The sequence below is a fragment of the Rattus rattus genome, chromosome 7 (assembly GCF_011064425.1).
Source record: "Rattus rattus isolate New Zealand chromosome 7, Rrattus_CSIRO_v1, whole genome shotgun sequence".
Classification (NCBI taxonomy): Eukaryota; Metazoa; Chordata; class Mammalia; order Rodentia; family Muridae; genus Rattus; species Rattus rattus.
Genome location: NC_046160.1, coordinates 50,749,996 through 50,769,381, shown reverse-complemented (window position 1 = coordinate 50,769,381; position 19,386 = coordinate 50,749,996). Strand labels below are relative to the sequence as shown.

Sequence of the window (19,386 nt, the reverse complement as noted above, 5' to 3'; positions counted from 1 at the left end):
ATTTTGATAGACAAATGAGTTCAGGGACACAAAATTTTACAGCGATATGAAAGTCGGAACATGTTCCTACCCAGTTACTTATGATGTCAAAAGACGGGAATAGATATTAGAGAGCAAATATAGGCAGAATTCCTTACTTGTTTCTGTAGTAGTATGTACACTTAAGGATTGTGTAAGTAAACACTGCATTTGCTTTGGTAAAGCTCATTATAGCTATTACTCTCTTGTTTTATCTATTACCTCATCATGTAATAATTATTAACATATTAACCTAAATTAGTTTATCAACTCAAGGAGAACTCTTTTACTTAGGAGTCATTGATATTTTAAATAGCATTGTATGTGCAATAAACAAAACTTCTTTGAAAAGAAGTAGTTCATTTCTAGAGAAATATGATTTTACTTTACTAGCTTATTCGTCTAAAATTTAAAAAAAAAGCTAGACAGTAACCCATTTTGAAAGTCATGCTAGTTATGGAATTTTATAGGATATAAATGTTCAGTAATAAAGTAGGTGTGGAAAGAAAGCGTGTAGCATAGTTTTGCCAGGTTTCCTTGATTCAGGTTCTATTATTTTGTTCCAACTTCAGGACCCAATAAAAAGAAATCTTGGGATACAAAAGAGATGGGAAATGTAGGAGTTATTTAAAAATTAAAATATCTGGAAATGTCACTGAAACATATAAATGAAGGTGAGTTATGCAGAATGTCCTTCATAGCATTGCTGCAGAATAAGCCCTTGTCCCCTTTCTACTGGCTGCTTCCAAGAGGTAGCCCATCCCTAAACTCCTACTATGGTGTAAGCACCCAAGAGAGAAGCTGTTTTTGTACTGATTGTTCCACTCATCTCCCACCAGCACTTGTCTGGTGTTTAAGGTCGCACTATTGGACTATGAGACATGTGAGCTCTCAGCTAGTTCTGATCTTCAGAAAGAAGATTAAATAAATAGCCTCTGTAGCAGTCACTCTCAGATTCAAATATGCAAATTACTTACATGTCTTTAACTAATGCAATATCCCCTTCCCTGAAAAGTTGGCTGTATTGGAATTATGAGAAAATCTGAAGGATCTCCGAAGATGAAAGTCAACAGTGATGGTTAGTCAAGATGTAGCTGACACTAGCCAGAGTAACCAAAAAACTGCATCCAATAAATGTCGCTAATGCTGTCCACAGGGCTGTCGATCTAATTGCACATAAATAACATTTCAAATTATGTTTTTACAAAAGAACAAAACACCCTGAAGAAATTACAGAATTATATGTTTGATATGAAAATGAGCACCCATGCCATAAATTTTATTCTTTCTCAGTATTGTGTGTTTGTTTCTTATGTTTTAAAAGCACTATGTAGAGCAAAACACAGTCTTCTAAAATATTAACAGGATAGCTAGAATGATTAATGTCTAAGTTTTCATGCTTGGCATCAAACAAGGGAAAAATAGAAGAAAACAGAGAGCAGGAGAAGGGGTGGAGAACATCTGGGGTGGTTTCTTCTCTATGAACAGGAAAAAGGTCATATCCCACCCAGTGAGAAGAACTGACCTACTGAAAAATGTAAGTGATCTTGCTTGACCTGTGACGTGAGCGTGAAGGTGACCTCTGCTGCTGACCTGCAGTGTGTGTTTCTTGTTAGAGAAAGTGAGAGAGGTGTTCTCTGCTATAAAAGAATGTGCAGGACAGGAAGGTGCTGAAAAGAAGAGGAGTGTAGAGCGGTAGAGACTTGAGGGAAGCTGTGAAAAATGGAACATTGAGTTGGCTATGCCCTGAAAATATTAGGTAGAAAAGGAATACAACAGGCAGGAGCAGAGATTTCCATGGACATGCATGCTCAGAGAGTTGTGTAATCTGTGAGGGTCATTATTATTCTGCCAATCTATTTATAGCAAATAACATTCATCTGGTTGAGAACAGGACATTTTGGTATATTTTTAACAACTGAAAGTATTAGACTTCAAACTCTATATTCTAAATTATGTTGGTTTGAATTTCATTGTTTATTTTTTATAATCAGATGATAGTATCAAATGAATGCCCTTGTTTAAAGTTTGACAGGGTCCCTGAACACTTTACAAAATAAATGGGCCCTCTGCTCCAAATAACTGAAAAATCCCTATATATTACAGAATAAATGAGAGCAAACTGTGCATGCATTGACCTGCAGAAATTCTTGACATTTGTTTCATCTTTTAAATTCTCTTTCATCCTTATTATGTTCTTAGCTCTTTCTGTCCTCCCAGATCCCATGTGCTCATCACAGCAACCATTATTTGAATAAGATTACACATGTAGAGAGGAGCTGTGAAAGGGAAGAGTCAGGCTACATATACTTCATAGCCACACACAAAAATTGTGCATGTAACATCAAATCTACTGGCTAAGAAAAACTAAAGTCATTCAAGTATTTGGTTTAGGTTATTGGGGAACAGCACTGACATCAAAAGGTTGGAACATCTATTTTCTTATGCAAACACAGGAGGGGTGATTTACAGCTGAAGGTTTGGTAGGCATTTGAGTTTTCCAGGTTACTGCATATTAAAAGGCTTATTTTTTCATTTCTTGGTTATGTGTCAAATGTTCTGATTATGTATTTCAGATGTCTACTATTAAGCTTTCAGAGTGATAGGAAACCAAAATTGTTTCTTAAAGCACCTTCACTGGAAGAGATGAACAGTTAATGAAGTTGTTTCAATAGAACTAGAAATTGATAGGGCTTCTCCTACCTTATTGCCTAAATATTCTTGTAAAAACATGAAACACTGTTGTTTTTAGTTGCAATAAACATTCAATAAGAAAGAAAGGTTTAGACAGTGACTTAATTAAACTGCAGATCACAATTTCTTCTTGTTTTCCCCTTTCTCTGAGATTCCCCATTGTAGGTTTTTTCTGGTTGGTTGGTTGGTTGGTTGGTTGGTTGGTTGGTTGGTTGGTTGGTTGGTTGGTTGGTTGGTTAGTTGGTTGGTTAGTTGGTTGGATGGTTGACTGTTTCTTTGACTGGATGGCTTTGAGACAAGGTCTCACTGTGCTGCCCAAACTGCCATGGGATAGGCTGTGCAGGCAAGAGTTGCTTCAGACTCTCAGAAATTCACCTTCTTCTGCCTCCCAGGTGCTGAGATTAAAGTTATACACTATGATTCCCAAACTCTTAAACCTGAGTGAGGCAATTGACATTAAATAATTAAATTCCAATTTAATATTAAGAATATGACATGCCCTTGAGAAATAATTTAAAAAGTCTTGCTGATGCTCCTGGAACTTGTGGATACACCTAATCACAGCCCATCCATCATCTCTCCATGCTTTGTCTCCCATGTCTGTTTCTTCAACTTTCTTTTTTCCATCCTGTTCCTCTCCACAAGAGGGAAGACAAGGGTCCTTCTCCTTGCAAGAGGTCAGACAAGTGTAAAGAGAAACTAAACATTTTAATAACTCTGGTTTAAAATTATGTTAAGACAGGAAGTACACATTCCTCTATATTTTATCTTTCCCTGATGTATAAAAATAAGTACGGGCACTCTGAGCATTAGATTATAACCCTCTGTGCGTGTGCAAACTGTGAAGTACACATGGCAAAAACATGTTGCTTCAATTCCTTTTCCCCTGACAAATGAATAATGGTCACTTTGCACACAAGTTTTGAGTTATTTCCTTTGACTCAGATGATTTGATAAAATAAAACTGAATCATATTTTCAATTTCACACTAAGGAAACCATTTGAAAATTACACATCGACACCTACTCCCACCCCAGCACACATACTTGATCTGACACACATGACCTGGAATTATTAATAAAAACCTATATTTGGCTTTAAGACAAGCTATAAATTTACTGTACCATTAAGGTGTATCAATAATTTAGGTGTCTATTGTATCAATACAATTGAAGTCACACAAAAGGTTCTATAAATTATTCTTGACTTTTAATACCATTTTGTAACAATAAATATTCTAGTTATCATGGGTAAAGAACATTATGAGGTAAATGCATGGACTATAAAGTGAAGATAGATTTGAAAATTTGTTTTTATTTCTATAATTCATAATAATAAAGAGATAAAATATCAAGTGCCTCATTTTTCCAGATATCCATCATTCTAAATATTTAAATATGAATAAAGTAAACTTTATAGTAAAAACAAAAACTGTAATTTTTCTTCAGAGAAACTTTTCTTATTGGATAATTTTTATTTACATTTCTAATGTTATTCCCTTTCCTGGAGTTTCCTGTCCATAAGTCCTGTATCCTATCCCCCTCTCCCTCCTTCTATAAAGGTGTTCCTCTTCCCCAACTACCTTCCTGCCTCCCTGCCCCGACATTCCCTACAGGGGTGATTTGATGGGTAAATAAATGCTCCTTCTGATAGTTGATTTTAATTAAGGAATTCTATTCCTTTCTGTATTGCTTTTGCTTTTTACACCATGCTGTACTGAGATGGAAACAAAACTTTGGCTATGTACTGACTTCAGTAAATATAAAGTTTTGAAATCTTTAGACTTTCCTTATTCCATACCAATAAATGGAAGGGTTTTAAATTTCAATGGCTGAGAGGAAGTCAGACTCCAGTTATATGAATCCAGGGTAACTTCATTCCTGGATCAAAAAAGACCTCCTGGGGCTTGCAAAATCTTTATTATTTTCAAGCTACAAGAAATATTTTGGTAGAGAGCCGGATAACAGAAAACAAGTTCTGTGATCAGTTCACTTGGGCTCTTTCCAAATGGGAGAAAGTCACTCAAACTTAAAAATGTTCCCAAGTTCTTTTTGGACGTGAGTCAAAATTACATTAGAATATGACTCTGTTTTTTAAATTGCAAAATGCTGACTTTTTTTGTTACCTAGCTAAAAGGTAATACTATTTATGACACCATTTAGAATTGTAAATTTGCAGATGGCTCAATTTTGAAAATTAGATTACATATACAATTTTAAGTTTCCACCTATTATTTTAAATTGTACTAATTCTTATGGAGTTAACAGCATGTCCCTAAACTAAAATTTCTATTTTATTATGTAAAGTAACCCACATTATAGAAGTCTATACAAAAATTAATTTATATATCAGGTATATGAAATATTATTAAAGATGTTATGAACTCTTTCTAAAGAATAATTAAGCATTTTAAATGCCATAATCAAACTCATGAAAAATATAAGGATTAAGAAATGTGTTAAGTTTTAAGATTAAAAATTCTATATGCTGAAATTTGCTCCAAATAAAAGATGTGATTCTAAAAGAAAATATGTGCTTTTAAAATTTGTAATTATGAATTTCCCCCGTGTTAATGAGACAAATCTACCAGTGATGATGTGATATATATTTTATATTATACTGTTGCCTAGTCTAGTCACTTGGCTCTTAGTAGTCTTCTGAAAAATAAAGTCATAATTTATATTCCATTAGACAGATTCCTGTGGGGCCTTAAAATGTGGAAATTCTTGTTTGACATGACTTGTCTTCAAGCCAAGCCCATTTATTTGAAAGAAACTTTGAATCACAAATTTTATTACATGGTAAAAAGTTAAAACAGACCTACACCTTCATTTCAAAGTACGATTCACAGTGCTCAATTTAAAAGTGTCGGTGGAGATAGTGGGGAATAAAGAATGATTTTGTGTAACTGAACAGATCAATCTAAAAAATCTAAAATAGTATGACTTTAGTTGACTGTTTTAAAGCGAATAGAGGCACTGTAACATAAATCATTAAAGTATACTAGACTTTTAAAATGAAGCCTATAGAGAAAAAATATAATTGCCAATCATAATTGTATCAAAGTGAAAAAATTCTCCCTAATGTTTGTTTTTAGGCAATGTCCATGGCTATATTCGAACATATGAGCACGATAGAATCCTAATTCCTCTAGGTTTATTTATCTTCCTGATCTAGGTTTATTTATCTTCCTGATCTACATAATATGATATGATTTAAATATCTCAGATGTCAATGAATTCAGTGCATTTGTCTTCAAGCATATCCGGGAGATTATGACCTGAAAATTCATAAAATTAAGAGACCTAATAAAACTCTCTCCTCCTTTATCTCCTATCACTGACTGATCAGTAAACCTATATGGCTTATCTACTATCTTTTGTCCATTTAAAATATGTTCCTGCCTACTTCTACTAGTTTTTTTCTTTAAGCCTTGGATGTATCTTGTTTGAGATTTTTCCTTAATCCAAGACTGTATAATTCTCTTTTACTTTGGTGGCATTAGCATACTATTTACTTCACATAACAATATGTCCCAGTAGTCATAATAACTGACCACTCATTAATTAACCTCATTACTCGAAACTTCTAGAGAGCACAGTCTATGTCTTCAAAAGTCCTTTTCATCAAGGCATTCTGAATGACAACTCAAAATTTTAAGCAAGTGGGATCCCATCAAGTCTTTTGTAAATAAAATGTTTTTATTTTTCTTCAATTGTCACTACTACTGCCATTTTAAACTAGACAATAAAATATAATAACTGAGATGACCTATGTCACACAGCCTTCAAAGAATTTCACATAATTTATTTTCTACATATTTGGAGATAAACTTCTATAGCAGTTTATTCAACATTTATTCAACAAATAGAGTCGATATACAGTAAAATTGAAGTTCTACCTGAATGAAGCTTGACTTTCAAAAATGTTGCTGATTTGTGTCAAGACAAATAAGGAGGTATCCTTCTACTCACAACCTAAAAGCTCATTACTTCTTCCTGTGAAGGAACTTTGCAATTCATTTCCTTATGCAGGTAGTCAGGCACTGGAATAAAAAGAATTCCCTGAAGTGACTATACAAAAAAAAATTATCAGCAGAAGTAAGGTAGAGCAAAAATCTGTCAAATGTTTGAATAAAGGACAGGGTATTTTGCATAGAAAGTCAGAAAATACAAAACTAGCCTTTGGCAAACCTCTTAATTGCAACTACAGGCGTATATTAAGAGCTATTATTACCTTTATTGAATGGTTTTACAGACAAGCAAGATGAGCAGAAGTAACATATTTTCCATAGAAGGATGTCTCCAAATTTTTAAATAAGAAATAAAGGACGATGGTCAGTAAAGAGAAAATTTAGTTTATTAGTAGCCCTCTGTAGGAGTGACCAACACCAACCCCATCAAAAGATCTGTAAAACAGCCAGCCAGGGTTATGTGAAAACTGTAGCAAAGTTAAAGAACTTTGTACTAGCCACCTGAGGATGTATCCCCTTCTTTCTCTCCTTCTGCAGGCGATATCATCTAGTAATGCACTCTAGGTATTATTGATTTTATCTTGAAAGGGGTATTTCCACCCGTCATTCTCTAACTAAAACTGAATATTAGAGAGGGCCGAATTTTAAGTCCACTATGTGTATTTCCTTCCATTTTGTGATGATACAAATAAAGCCAAGAAGCATTAATAGGCATTCAAGAGTATTCCATCAATAACCAAAATGTGCTTTAATGAACAGTGCTTTCTATATTAAATAAATTTTGCTTCTTTGTGTTTTCAAAATTCTTATGTATTATGCTTAAGTACTAGTGTTCCTAAGAATTCATAAGAATTTCAAATTATGACTATTGTAATATATTCTTAGCAATTGTTACATTCTCTTATTAGCATAGCTAGTATTAATATTTCAATAACAAAATATTTAAGTTTACTAGTACTTACAAAGCACTAAAGACTACAAGAATAGATAAGCTATAACTTAAAATTCAGATCTTCCCATAAGGTAATTCCCATAATTTCCATGTAATTCCCATAAGGATGTGAAATTACCTATGGACACTGCCCATTTCAAGACTTGCTTTGCATGGACACTGAGGAGCTAAAAATAACTTTCATGAAGCATAAAATAGCATCCTAACCTGCACGCATTTTATCTTTTTATTAACCTTCTGTCTTCAATGATCTGTATGCTACTCTATTCCCATAGACAAATTTGTTTACATATATGCATGTGTACATTATAGCCTAGAATACACAAATAACAGAAAACATAGGGTTTGAGTATTTATTCCTGAGATTGTAGAGCTTTCTTATACTAAATATTCTAAGTGATATACTTTCATGCAAATTTTGTGACTTTATTTTTTTACTGCTGTCTATATTCCATTTTAAATATGAAATTAATGTTCATTTGCTGTAAAACATTGTTCAATTAAGCAATAAATTTGGAGTGAAAAAACTCTGTAGCAAAGTATGAAAATCTCTTAGTATACATGTTCAAGAGTGAAACAAATGAGACATGATTATTTTATTTTTCATTTTTAGAACAACCTTAAAAATGATTTCCACAGGGGCTGTCTTCATTTAGAGTGGGACCACTGATTAATCTCCAATATTTGTTGTCATATGTCTTGTGGATAGTTATTATAACTGAACTGAGATTTACTGAAGTAATTTAAATTTGCATTTCTCTGTAATCTAGTGATGTTGATCTCTTCTTTAAACAGTTATTTTATAGTCCTTTGTGTTTATAGTTCAGAAAACTGTCGATTCATCATTTCACTTTTTGATTGACAAATTTATGTCATATATATATATATATATATTATTTGGACACTCTTTTGTAGTTTGAGTAAAAACAATTACATGGTGGTCACTTCAGTGATCTATATACTAAAATTGGAACAACACAGAGAAGATTAACAAGGCTGCTGAGCAAAGATGATACACAACTTAGTGAAGCATTCCATATTTTTAAGGACATACATATTCACACACACACACACACACACACGTACACACACACACATGTACACACACACAAACCACCAGCAACAACAACCACAGCCATAACAACAACAAAAACAAAATAATAAGAATTAATAATTTTTAGTCATTGATTTTTTTCAATATCGATAGACTCAATTCTCCAATAAAAAGACTTACATGAACTGAATGGATGCTAAAACTGAATCCATCTTTCTGCTAAACACAAGAAACATATCTTGACATCAAAGATAGACATTATCTCAAAGAAAAGGATTGGAGAAAGATTTTCCAATCAAGTGGAGCTATAAAGCAAGTTGGTATAGCCATTGCAATATCTACAAAACAGACTTCAAACCAAAAGTAATCAAAAGAGGCTAGAAAGGATATTTCATATGTATAAAAGAAATTTCAATGAAGACGATAACTCAATTCTTGTTTTGTTTTGTTTTGTTTATTTGTTTCTTCCTTTGATTCTTTTTTCCTTTCAAGACAGGGTTTTTCTGTGTAAATCCCTGGCTGTCACAGAATTTTCTCTTTAGGTCAGGCTGGCTTTCAACTAACAGAGATCCTTCTGCTTCTGTTTCCTAAGTTCTGGGATTAAAATATGCACCAACACCACCAGGCATGATGAATCCTTTGTTAATATCTATGTTTTAAACATTTAGACACTCCAGTTTATAAAAGAAATATTAGTAAAGCTTAAATCAGACACTGACCCTCCAAACTGATAGTAGGTCACTTTAGTACCCAACTCTCAGTAATGACATGCATGACAGATTATCTAGACAAAAATTAACAGTGAAATTCTGGAGCTAACAGACATTATCAACCAAATGGACCTTGCAGATAACTACAAACATTTCATCCAAACACAAAAGAATATGCATCTCACAGAACTTTCTACAGACTTGGTTAAAAGCAAGTTGCAAAGGATAAAAAATATTTGAAACAACCTCTTGTATGCTATCTGGCTGCCACAGATTAATGCTGGACTTCTGCAACAATAGGGGAAAAACAGAAAGCCTTTAAACTCATGGAAGCTAAGTAACTCTCTACTCAATGGTAACTGAATAAAGATAAAAATAAAGACATCAGAGACTTTCAAGAATTCAACAGAAATGATTGCAAAGAATACCAAAACTTATGTAACACAATGAAAGCAGCGTTGAAAGGAACTTTTATAGCACTAAGTACCGACATTTAAAAAAATATGGATATATTTCATACTAGCAAATTAATAGTACAAATGAAAGCTCTAGATCACAAAGAAGCAGCAGGCATACCCAAGAGGAGTAGATGGAAGGAAATCATCAAACTTATAACTAGAATTAATAAAACAGAAACAAAAACAAAATACAAAGAACCAATAAAACAATTGGTTAAGTACTATAACAAAATCAACAAGATAGACAAACCCTTATACACAATTACTAAGAGATGAAGAAGAATATCCAAACTAACAAAATCAGAATTGAAAGGAACAGTATGACAATACACAATAAGGGAGTCCAAGAATCATTAGTTCAAACTTTAAAAATCTGTTCTCCACAGAATTAGAAAATATAAAAGAAATGGATAATCTTCTGAATAGATACCACTTATCAAAATTGGATCAAGATCCAATCAACAATCTAATAGATCTATAACTCATATGGAAATAGAAGCAGTCTCCCAACTCATGAAAGATCAGGGCCAGATGGTCATAGCAGAATACTCAATCAGACTTTCTATGAAGAGCTAACACCAATACTTCTCAAATTATTTGCCAGCATAGATTAAGAAGGAACACTGCCAAATTCATTTTATGAGGCTATGGTCACCCTCAACAAAACAAGAGAATTATAGACCAATTTCCCTTCTAATCACAGATGCAAAAATACCCAAAAAGAAAATACTCACAAACTGATCCTAAGAACACATCATAAAAATCACCTACCATGATCAAGTATGCTTGGTATAACATATGAAAATAAGTCATTGTAACACTATATAAACAAGCTGAAAGAAAAAAAAACCCACATTTATCACATGAGATGGCAACAAAGACTTGGCCAAAATTCAACACCCCTTCATGATAAAAGTCTTATAGAGATCAGAATTTCGAGGGGCATACCTAAGCATAGTGAAGTCGATTTACAGCAAGTCTATAGGCAACATCAGATTAAATGGAGAGAATCTCAAAGCAGTTCTACTAAAATCATGAACAAGATCAGTCTGTGCACTCTTAATTTACTATTGAAATGGAAATTTAAGTTCCAACTAGAGCAATAAGACAACTAAAGGAGATCAAGGGAAAACACATTGGAAAGAAAGAAGAATCATTATTCACAGTGACCCCACAACTTCTACCAAGGACCTCCTATACCTGATAGAGATCCACACAGTTAGAGATGTGACGGGACAATGGTTACCTGAAAAAATAAATTTAGAGCTCCCCTACATGGAAACTGGGCTGAGAAAGAAATAAAAGAAACAGCACCTTTCGCAATAGTCGCAAACAATATAAAATATCTTGGGGGCAGCCCTAATCAAGCAAATGAGATACCTGTCTGACAGAAACTTCAAAGGTTTGAAGAAAGAAAAGCTGGAGATGTCAGAAGGTGGAGGTATCTCCCATTCTCACGGAGTAGAAGAACTAACACAGTAAAACTCACCATCCTATCGAAAGGAATCTCCAAACCGAATGCACCGTAGGTGCCCCTCAATTAAAGAACAGATAAAGAAAATGTGGTACATTTTCATAAGAGAGTATTACTTAGCTGCTTTATTAAAACGACATCACATCATGAAATTTGCAGGCAAATGAAAATGGATGGAGTTAGAAAAACATCCTGCATGAGCTAACTCAGACAAAGAGTAACAAATACAGTGTGTATTCATTTATAAAGAAATATTAGCTGTTAAGCAGATGATAGTCAAGCTACAATTCATAGACCCAGAGGGGAGAGATAAAGTAGAGGAGTCAGGGGTCACAGGAATCTCCCTGTGAGGGGAAGATTTTACAAGCAGACTTGGGGCAGGTGGGGACAGAGGCAGGGCAATTAGATAAGGAGAGCTGGAGAGAGAGAGATTGCATGAAAAGATGAATAGAATAAGGGGGGGCATTTGGGGATGTATGGAAACCTAATGCTGTGGGGAAAAGTATTTCAGGGCAATGGTGGCTCAGATCTTGTGGGAGTAGCCAACCAAGTGTCTGATTTGACCTAAGGCCTACTCCAGGAGAAAGCACCCATACCAGATAATGCTTGCCTAAGCAAGAACACGAGACTAGCTAACCCAGAGATCTAAAGTCAAACCAAACATTACTGGTCTAAAAGAAAAATCAATAAAATGATTCCTAATGATATTCTGCTGTACCCATAGATCAGCGCTTCATCCATTTATCATCAGAGAGCTTTCCTCTGGCAGAGACAGAGAGAGAGAGAGAGAGAGAGAGAGAGAGAGACACTATGAGAGAGAGAGAGAGAGAGAGACAGACACTATGCAGAGGTTGGGGGGGGGAGACAACGAGAATATTGGAAGTCTCCATCAAATTCCTCCTCTTAGAACTTAGAGATCAGGGAATCCCCCAGAAAAGGAAGCAGAAAGACTCTAGGAGCCAGAGGGAATGGAAAACACAAGGTGAACAAGGCCTCTGAATCAACTAAGACAGATATGAGCTCACAGAGATTGAAGCAGCAAGTACAGGGTCTACAGTGAGTTTATACCAGGTCCTCTGCATACATATTATAGCTTCCAGCTCTGTATTTTATGTATTTCACTCCTGAATGTGTGAATAAGAGGGTCTCTGATTCTTGTGTCTTCTTTTGGGACATGTTTTCCTTCTCCCGTGTGGCCATGTCCAACTTAAATATGATAGCATTTGCATCGTCTTACTTTATTTTATATTATTTTGTCACGTTTGGTTATTATCTCTTTGAATGGTGTTCTTTGGTGATGAGAGAGTAAGAGGCATGGAGTAGATCAGAAAGTGCAGAAAAGTGGAGAGGAACTGGGAGGAGTAGAGGGAGGAAAAACCATAATCAGGATATCTTCTATGAGAAAAGAATAAGTGGCTATTAGCCCAAATGCTTGAATTACCCTAGATGCCTAGAACAAATGAAACTCAAGACGGATGATCAAAATGTGAAGGCTTCACTCCTTCTTTAAAAGGGGAACAAGAATACCCTTGGCAGGGAAGAGAGAGGCAAAGATTAAAACAGAGACTGAAGGAACACCCATTCAGAGCCTGCCCCACATGTGGCCCATACATATACAGCCACCCAATTAGACAAAATGGATGAAGCAAAGAAGTGCAGACCGACAGGAGCCGGATGTAGATCGCTCTGAGAGACACAGCCAGAATACAGCAAATACAGAGGCCGAATGCCAGCAAAACCACTGAACTGAGAGCGGGACCCCCGTTGAAGGAATCAGAGAAAGAACTGGAAGAGCTTGAAGGGGCTTGAGACCCCATATGTACAACAATGCCAAGCAACCAGAGCTTCCAGGGACTAAGCCACTACCTAAAGACTATACATGGACTGACCCTGGACTCTGACCTCATAGGTAGCAATGAATATCCTAGTAAGAGCACCAGTGGAAGGGGAAGCCCTGGGTCCTGCTAAGACTGAACCCCAGTGAACTAGACTGTCGGGGGAGGGCGGCAATGGGGGAGGGTGGGGAGGGGAACACCCATAAGGAAGGGGGGGAAGGGATGTTTGCCGGAAACCGGAAAGGAATAACACTCGAAATGTACATAAGAAATACTCAAGTTAATAAAAAAAAATTAAAAAAAAAAGACAAAAATTCTAAAACAAATAAAAAATTGTTACATATTGGAAAGAAAACTGGCGTCAGAGCTAGTGGAAGGAATAGGATAATATAATATAATATAATATAATAGTATAGTATAGTATAGTATAGTATAGTATAGTATAATATAATTCTCTCCATGTCACCTTTGCAGGTTGCCAAATTAACATTGTGTACATCTCTATCTCTCTTCCTTGAGCTTCAAATAAACTTTAAGATAAAGAAGCATCACGTGCTGTCTGGAAGAAAAGCTTCTCTCATCCTACTGAGCCTCACGACCCCAGCATCAGGCTCCTTACATGCTCAGTGCCAGTCTCAGGATTAGCGGCTGCCTTGAGCAGACACATAGTGTTAACGCTGAGGAACTTGGCACGCTTTCCATAGATCAACGTTTGCTTTTAATTTAAGGAATAAGTTCATTAAGCAATGTTATTTAAACAAACCTAAAAGCTCTCATCATAAGCACTCACATGCAATAAAGGATCAGAGCTACAGCAATTTACCTTCTATTTGCTAAAAAATGCCAAGATAGTATTTTTAGCAAAAATTTCCATTTCATTCTTAGCTACAACTCTGGAGGAAGTGAGCCAACAAAAAGGAGAAAAAGTCGGTGTCTATCACTTTGCCAGAGAAAAGCATATTTGCATACTACTTGGAAAAATTGTTTCTTGCCTTCAAGCTAATGTATAAATAACAGATCAGTATTACAAACTGTTAAAATTCAATCAAATAAAAATTACCCTTCATATGCTTGCTATCCTATCAACCTGATAACATCTTATGCTATAAAGTTTTGAATAATATTATTACATGATTGTCATACTTGGAAATGTGGGGATAACATCATTTTTAGTGTAATATTTTAGTATTTTTTTATATATTTTATATAGTTAACTATATATTATTAAAAATATAGTTTCTATTTTTTAGTATGTCAAGGTACATTACTATCCCATTGATGCTGCTATGAGTTATTATAAGCCTAATGGCTTTACATGGCACAAATGTATGATTTTGTAATTGTGGTCAGCTATCCACAGTGGGATTGACTGTTCTAAATTCAAGGCATTGGCAGGGCTACATTTCTGGTGGCTCTGAGGGAGAATCTGTTTCACTGCTCTTTCCAGCCTCTGGATGCTGCTTACATTCTTTGGCTCATGGCTGTCTTTCATCTTCAAATCAGTAACAGTCTATCTCATATGGCATCACTCTGACTCTCCTGCCTCCTCCTTTAACTTATCCCAGTGCTGTGATTACATTAAGCACAGGCCGTCTATAAAAATCGCCATTGCTTTCTGTTACCTGATTAGCACATTCGTTCATCTACAACCTGAAATTCTTCTTGCCATATTGCATAGAAAGATTCACACATTCTGTTCTAGATATTAGAGCATAAGTGAGCTTGGAGAGACATTGTTCTCTCTTCCAAGGATGCAACGAAAGTGCTATTAAGAGCAAAACCAAAAATGCTTCATGACATTCTGAATTATTAAGTGCCCTAAAAAGCTACCAAGAACATAATAGGAAAAAAATCCAAGAGAGGATGAAGACTCCTAAGCTACAAAAACTACTTCAGGGCAAAGGGCAAGATGGCTCTGACAATCACTGTCCTTTGCTTTCTTCATAATTCTATAACTGAGATGAAGAGGGAGTCCAGACACATGATGAGATAACATACAGAGAGCCCTCCTCCAGTGAATCCAAAATGCTTAATGATCCTATCCCAATTCGTCTTAACTGCAGAGAGTTGTCTAGCCCTGAACATATATGAAGGATAAATGTCACCAAGAAGTTATACTTCTAAGGCTGGCCTTGATCAAATTGACAGCCAGGTTGACATTTCTCAGGTGGCTTGAATCCCAATTGGTATTGCTCTTCCAGAAGCTGACCAACAGTGGGCAAAAACTCTCTGGATCAATTCACTTTCATCCTATATTTTAATGAATTGCTGTAATCTTTAAAAATCAGTGGAAAACATGTACTTGAACATCAGATTTATCAGAAATCAAAAGCAGCCAAGGGACAGCACACAGCACAGATTAGACACTGAACTTCAGAAGTTATCAGATATGGTTCAAAGAGTATCTGGTTATCATCTTTAGGGAAATATAAAATACATTTGAAAGTATTTCAAGGAAGAAAATACTAAAAAATAATATGTTAAAGTAAAAGAGCATTGAGTATTAAAATTTTTAACATGTATCTGTGAACAAGTAGATGGATTTAAAATCAGATTATGGTACCAGACTAGACCATAAATCAAAAGCATGTGAAGAGTTAAACACTGTGACTGAGGAAAAAGCTGGGGAGGATGGAGATGAGGGAGGGAGAGAGAGACAGAAGCAGAGACAGAGAGAGACAGAGAGACAAAGAGACACTGACATGTATGTGTTTATATGGAGTTTCTGCAGGAAACAGTGGAGAGACCTGAGTGCAGTTGGCATTCAAAAATCAAGAGGCCATAACACCAAGCAGGAAAAGGAATCTTAAGCTTTGCTGTAGAACAAAAGGAAATGAATCCTAAGCACAAAATATTAAAAACTAAAAATGTTGCAAACCAAAAGAACATGTTTAAAGTTTAAAAGGCAGAGGAGATGGGCATGATGGCAAAAACCTTTATTACTAGCACACCAGAGTTCAAGACTAGCCTGGTCTGCAAAATGAGTTATGGAGACCTTTCCTCAAAATGATCAGAAACTAACTAACTGAACAAATAAATAAGCATAAAATGCAGAAGGAAAATAAAGGCAATATTCCTTCAGATTCCTCACAGTTGAGCAGGTGATGGCTCCCTGAGAAGAGCAAGTGTTTGTGTCTTTAATGTCCTGAGAGAAAAGAGCTGAAATCCCAGAATTTTAAAGGTGTTGTCAGGGTGGTGGTGAGTGTGACAGAGGCTCTCTTCTAAGGATGAAGTTGAACTAAGCTGTTTTAAAGACAATCTGTTGAGAGCTGATACCGAAAGAAAGTCTGAACAAGAAAATTTATTTAGAAAAATAAAAAGTGATCTGGGAGAGATGACCAAAGTTGGAGAGAGAATGCAAAAGAAGTTGCAGCTACATGGATCTATTCATGTGGACCTCGACTGCATAATGTTATGCTCAGTGTCACATGGGGCTAAAAGACGAAAGGCTATTTTACTTGCTCAAAGAAATGATTCTTTGATTTGAATGATTTCACTGTAAGAAAGGCATAGATGTCTCTTTACTCCTATATTCTTCCTAAAAGTCCTTTCTCACTAGTTTTCAGTCAACTTCTACCCAAACACAGGGCTAAACATTTCAGTCTCTGCCCACAGTGTCCAGGGCACCATACTTAAGACCACTTACAAATGAAGAAGCCACAGTAAATTAATGTAAGGTTCGGAATCCTAACATTGGTTAATGGTTAGGCTCATTCTCAGTTTTATTTTTGTCTGCTCTTAAAAGCTCACATGTTCACGGCAGATCTTCATGAAAAGAATTGGCAAGTTTTATTAGCAGTTCTGTTTACATTTTGAACATCCAAAGGATTTAAAGTTCTAGAAAATAATAAAGTTGTTATAGTAAAGAAACTGCTTCATAAACTTGATCAGAAAAGAGAAGAGAGTGACATAATAGTAATAAAATGATATCCATAATCAAAAATCTACTTTGTTTAGTAAGCACAGGAAACTATTAAGGGAGACATTCAATATTTGTAAATGTCAGTTTCAAAGTTTTAAAACTAACATTTCAATAATGAAATGACATATTACATTTTAAATACAAGTTTCCCCTCAATATCTAAAATTGATCCCTTTACATTTGGATTCACCTGATTATTTATTGATCTACTGCCCATTTCTCAGTTGAGTTCTAAAACTGTATTATGACATATCATAAAACATACAAACAACGTATAAAGCAATAGATCCATCAGTTGGGTAAGTATTATTTTCTCAACAGTCATTACATCTCAATTTTAAAATTACTGAGTTTACTATCTCGCAACAAAGAAGGCAGAGAACAGACATAATTAAATGTATGAACATTAAGGTAAGAAGATAATTCTGAATTATTTAAATAGACCCATTTTAATTAATTTAGTTTCTAAAAATGATAAACTCTCACTTGAATAGGAGAGGAAAAATGTGATGAAAGGAAAAAATGAGGGATATTTAAGAGAAAGTTTTCTGTTCTATTGCTTACTCGCTCATGCAGGGAAGCAGGGCAGCATGGGGGAAGCCCTTCTGAAGATTATAGCTGACAGCCAGGAAGGAAACCCCCATACTAAAATCACAGGGAAGATGCTGGCAACACCTTAATCAACTTAAAGCCAACTTTGATTTAACTTTGATTCAACTTTGCCATTGTGAATCATGGAGCAGAGAAACCACTGAGCTGATCTAGAAAGTTCGTAGTTTGTGATGTGTTGTTATGTAGTTATGGATACAAATGCCTAGAGCAATTGAAATGTAGTGGCAAAAAAGATGAAAAGAAAACATAGGTGGATGTTTCCTGCCTATTTAACTTTGAGATCTCTAGAACCAAAGACAAATACAAAACTATGTTCTTATTATATACAGAAGTGACCTATATAAATGAGTTATTCCATTGCATATGCATCAATATACTCTGTCATTGAGAAAGGAACTCCATAAAACAGACTGTAGTGATCTATATATTCTGCCATATACAGAGTATATAGTTAACCACACAAAGGTTTATCATTTTCTTAATTATAAGTTAATTTTATAGTCTCCAATCATCTCAGTAAACACCAAACACTTGTCCTGTTACCAGAAATTTCACTTATCTAGAGAAATTATTTCTAATTGATGTTTCAATTAGCATGACTTTTAAGAAATAGTATCGGGTGAACTCTACCAATGCCAGGTAGAGTTCAATTCCTTTGAAGAAGATAACTATTACTTTAAAGTAGCCACCAGGAATGTAATTCAATTGTATCTGTTTGTTACTGGTACTTCTCAGTAAGGGCATCTTCAAGGAGAAAACAACATATTAATCCAGTAGATAGAACAACACTTTTACTTCTACAGGCAAAGAAATAGTAAGAAAGATAAACTCCAGTGTATACATCAGCCTACAGACAGCTTCTCCTTCATTTACTTTCCCATTCCCAGCCCATTATCTCCCAACTCTCAACCATGACTGCTGATACAGGATAGTAGACTTATAGGCATTGTCCTACCTTTAGAGAGGAAGAATATTAATGCTGGCCCATAAATTATTCAATACTTAAAAGATGAGAAGGTACCTGACTACTGGACTCAGAGAAAAGGACTTATGGAGTCAAAGCAAAGAAAGATGTAGTGGTTGATATTCAATGTCAACCTGCCTGGATTTAGAATCCCCAGATATAAACCTCTGAGTATGTGTTATGAGTGTGTTTCCAGAGACGTTTAATTGAGAGGGAAAGATTCACCATAAATGGGAGTGACATCATTTCATGGGCTGAGATCCAGACAGCGTTAGAAGGGGAATAAAAGGAAGACATTCTTTTCGATGATCCTGACTCTTGATTGTAGACAATTTGATAAACACTTGCTCTATACCTCTGCTGGCAGACATTCTCCATCATAATCAAACCATGAGTTAAAATGAATTCTTCCCTTGTACTTCTTATAGGCAAGACAAATTTTGAGTCCACGTTTTTGTGGGTATGTTATCCCTCCACTTGGAGTTCTGCCTGATTACAGGAGGTGGCCACTTCAGGTTCCTGCTGCTAGGAGTCAGCGATAGTCACCCGCATAGCCTCCCCAAAGATGTTGTAGAGACTGACGGAATGGCCAATCAATAAGTAAACAAATTTGAAATCCATCCTATGTGCAGGAACCTATCTCTGATACTATTAATGATACTCTGTTGTGCTTGCAGACAGGAGCTTACCATAACTGTCCTCTGAGAGGTTCCACTGAGC

General features: G+C 35.4%; 1 long non-coding RNA gene and 1 other non-coding gene across 2 annotated transcripts in view; one reads left to right on the top strand and one right to left on the bottom strand.

Moving 5' to 3' along the window:
- The window catches only part of LOC116904981, a 143,639-nt gene that overhangs the window by 79,139 nt on the left and 45,114 nt on the right, over positions 1-19,386 (bottom strand). The gene's annotated exons all lie outside the window — the stretch shown is intronic.
- LOC116906321 lies at positions 8,577-8,681 on the top strand. Its single transcript, XR_004388608.1, has one exon. It is a non-coding gene; the product is annotated as a U6 spliceosomal RNA (small nuclear RNA).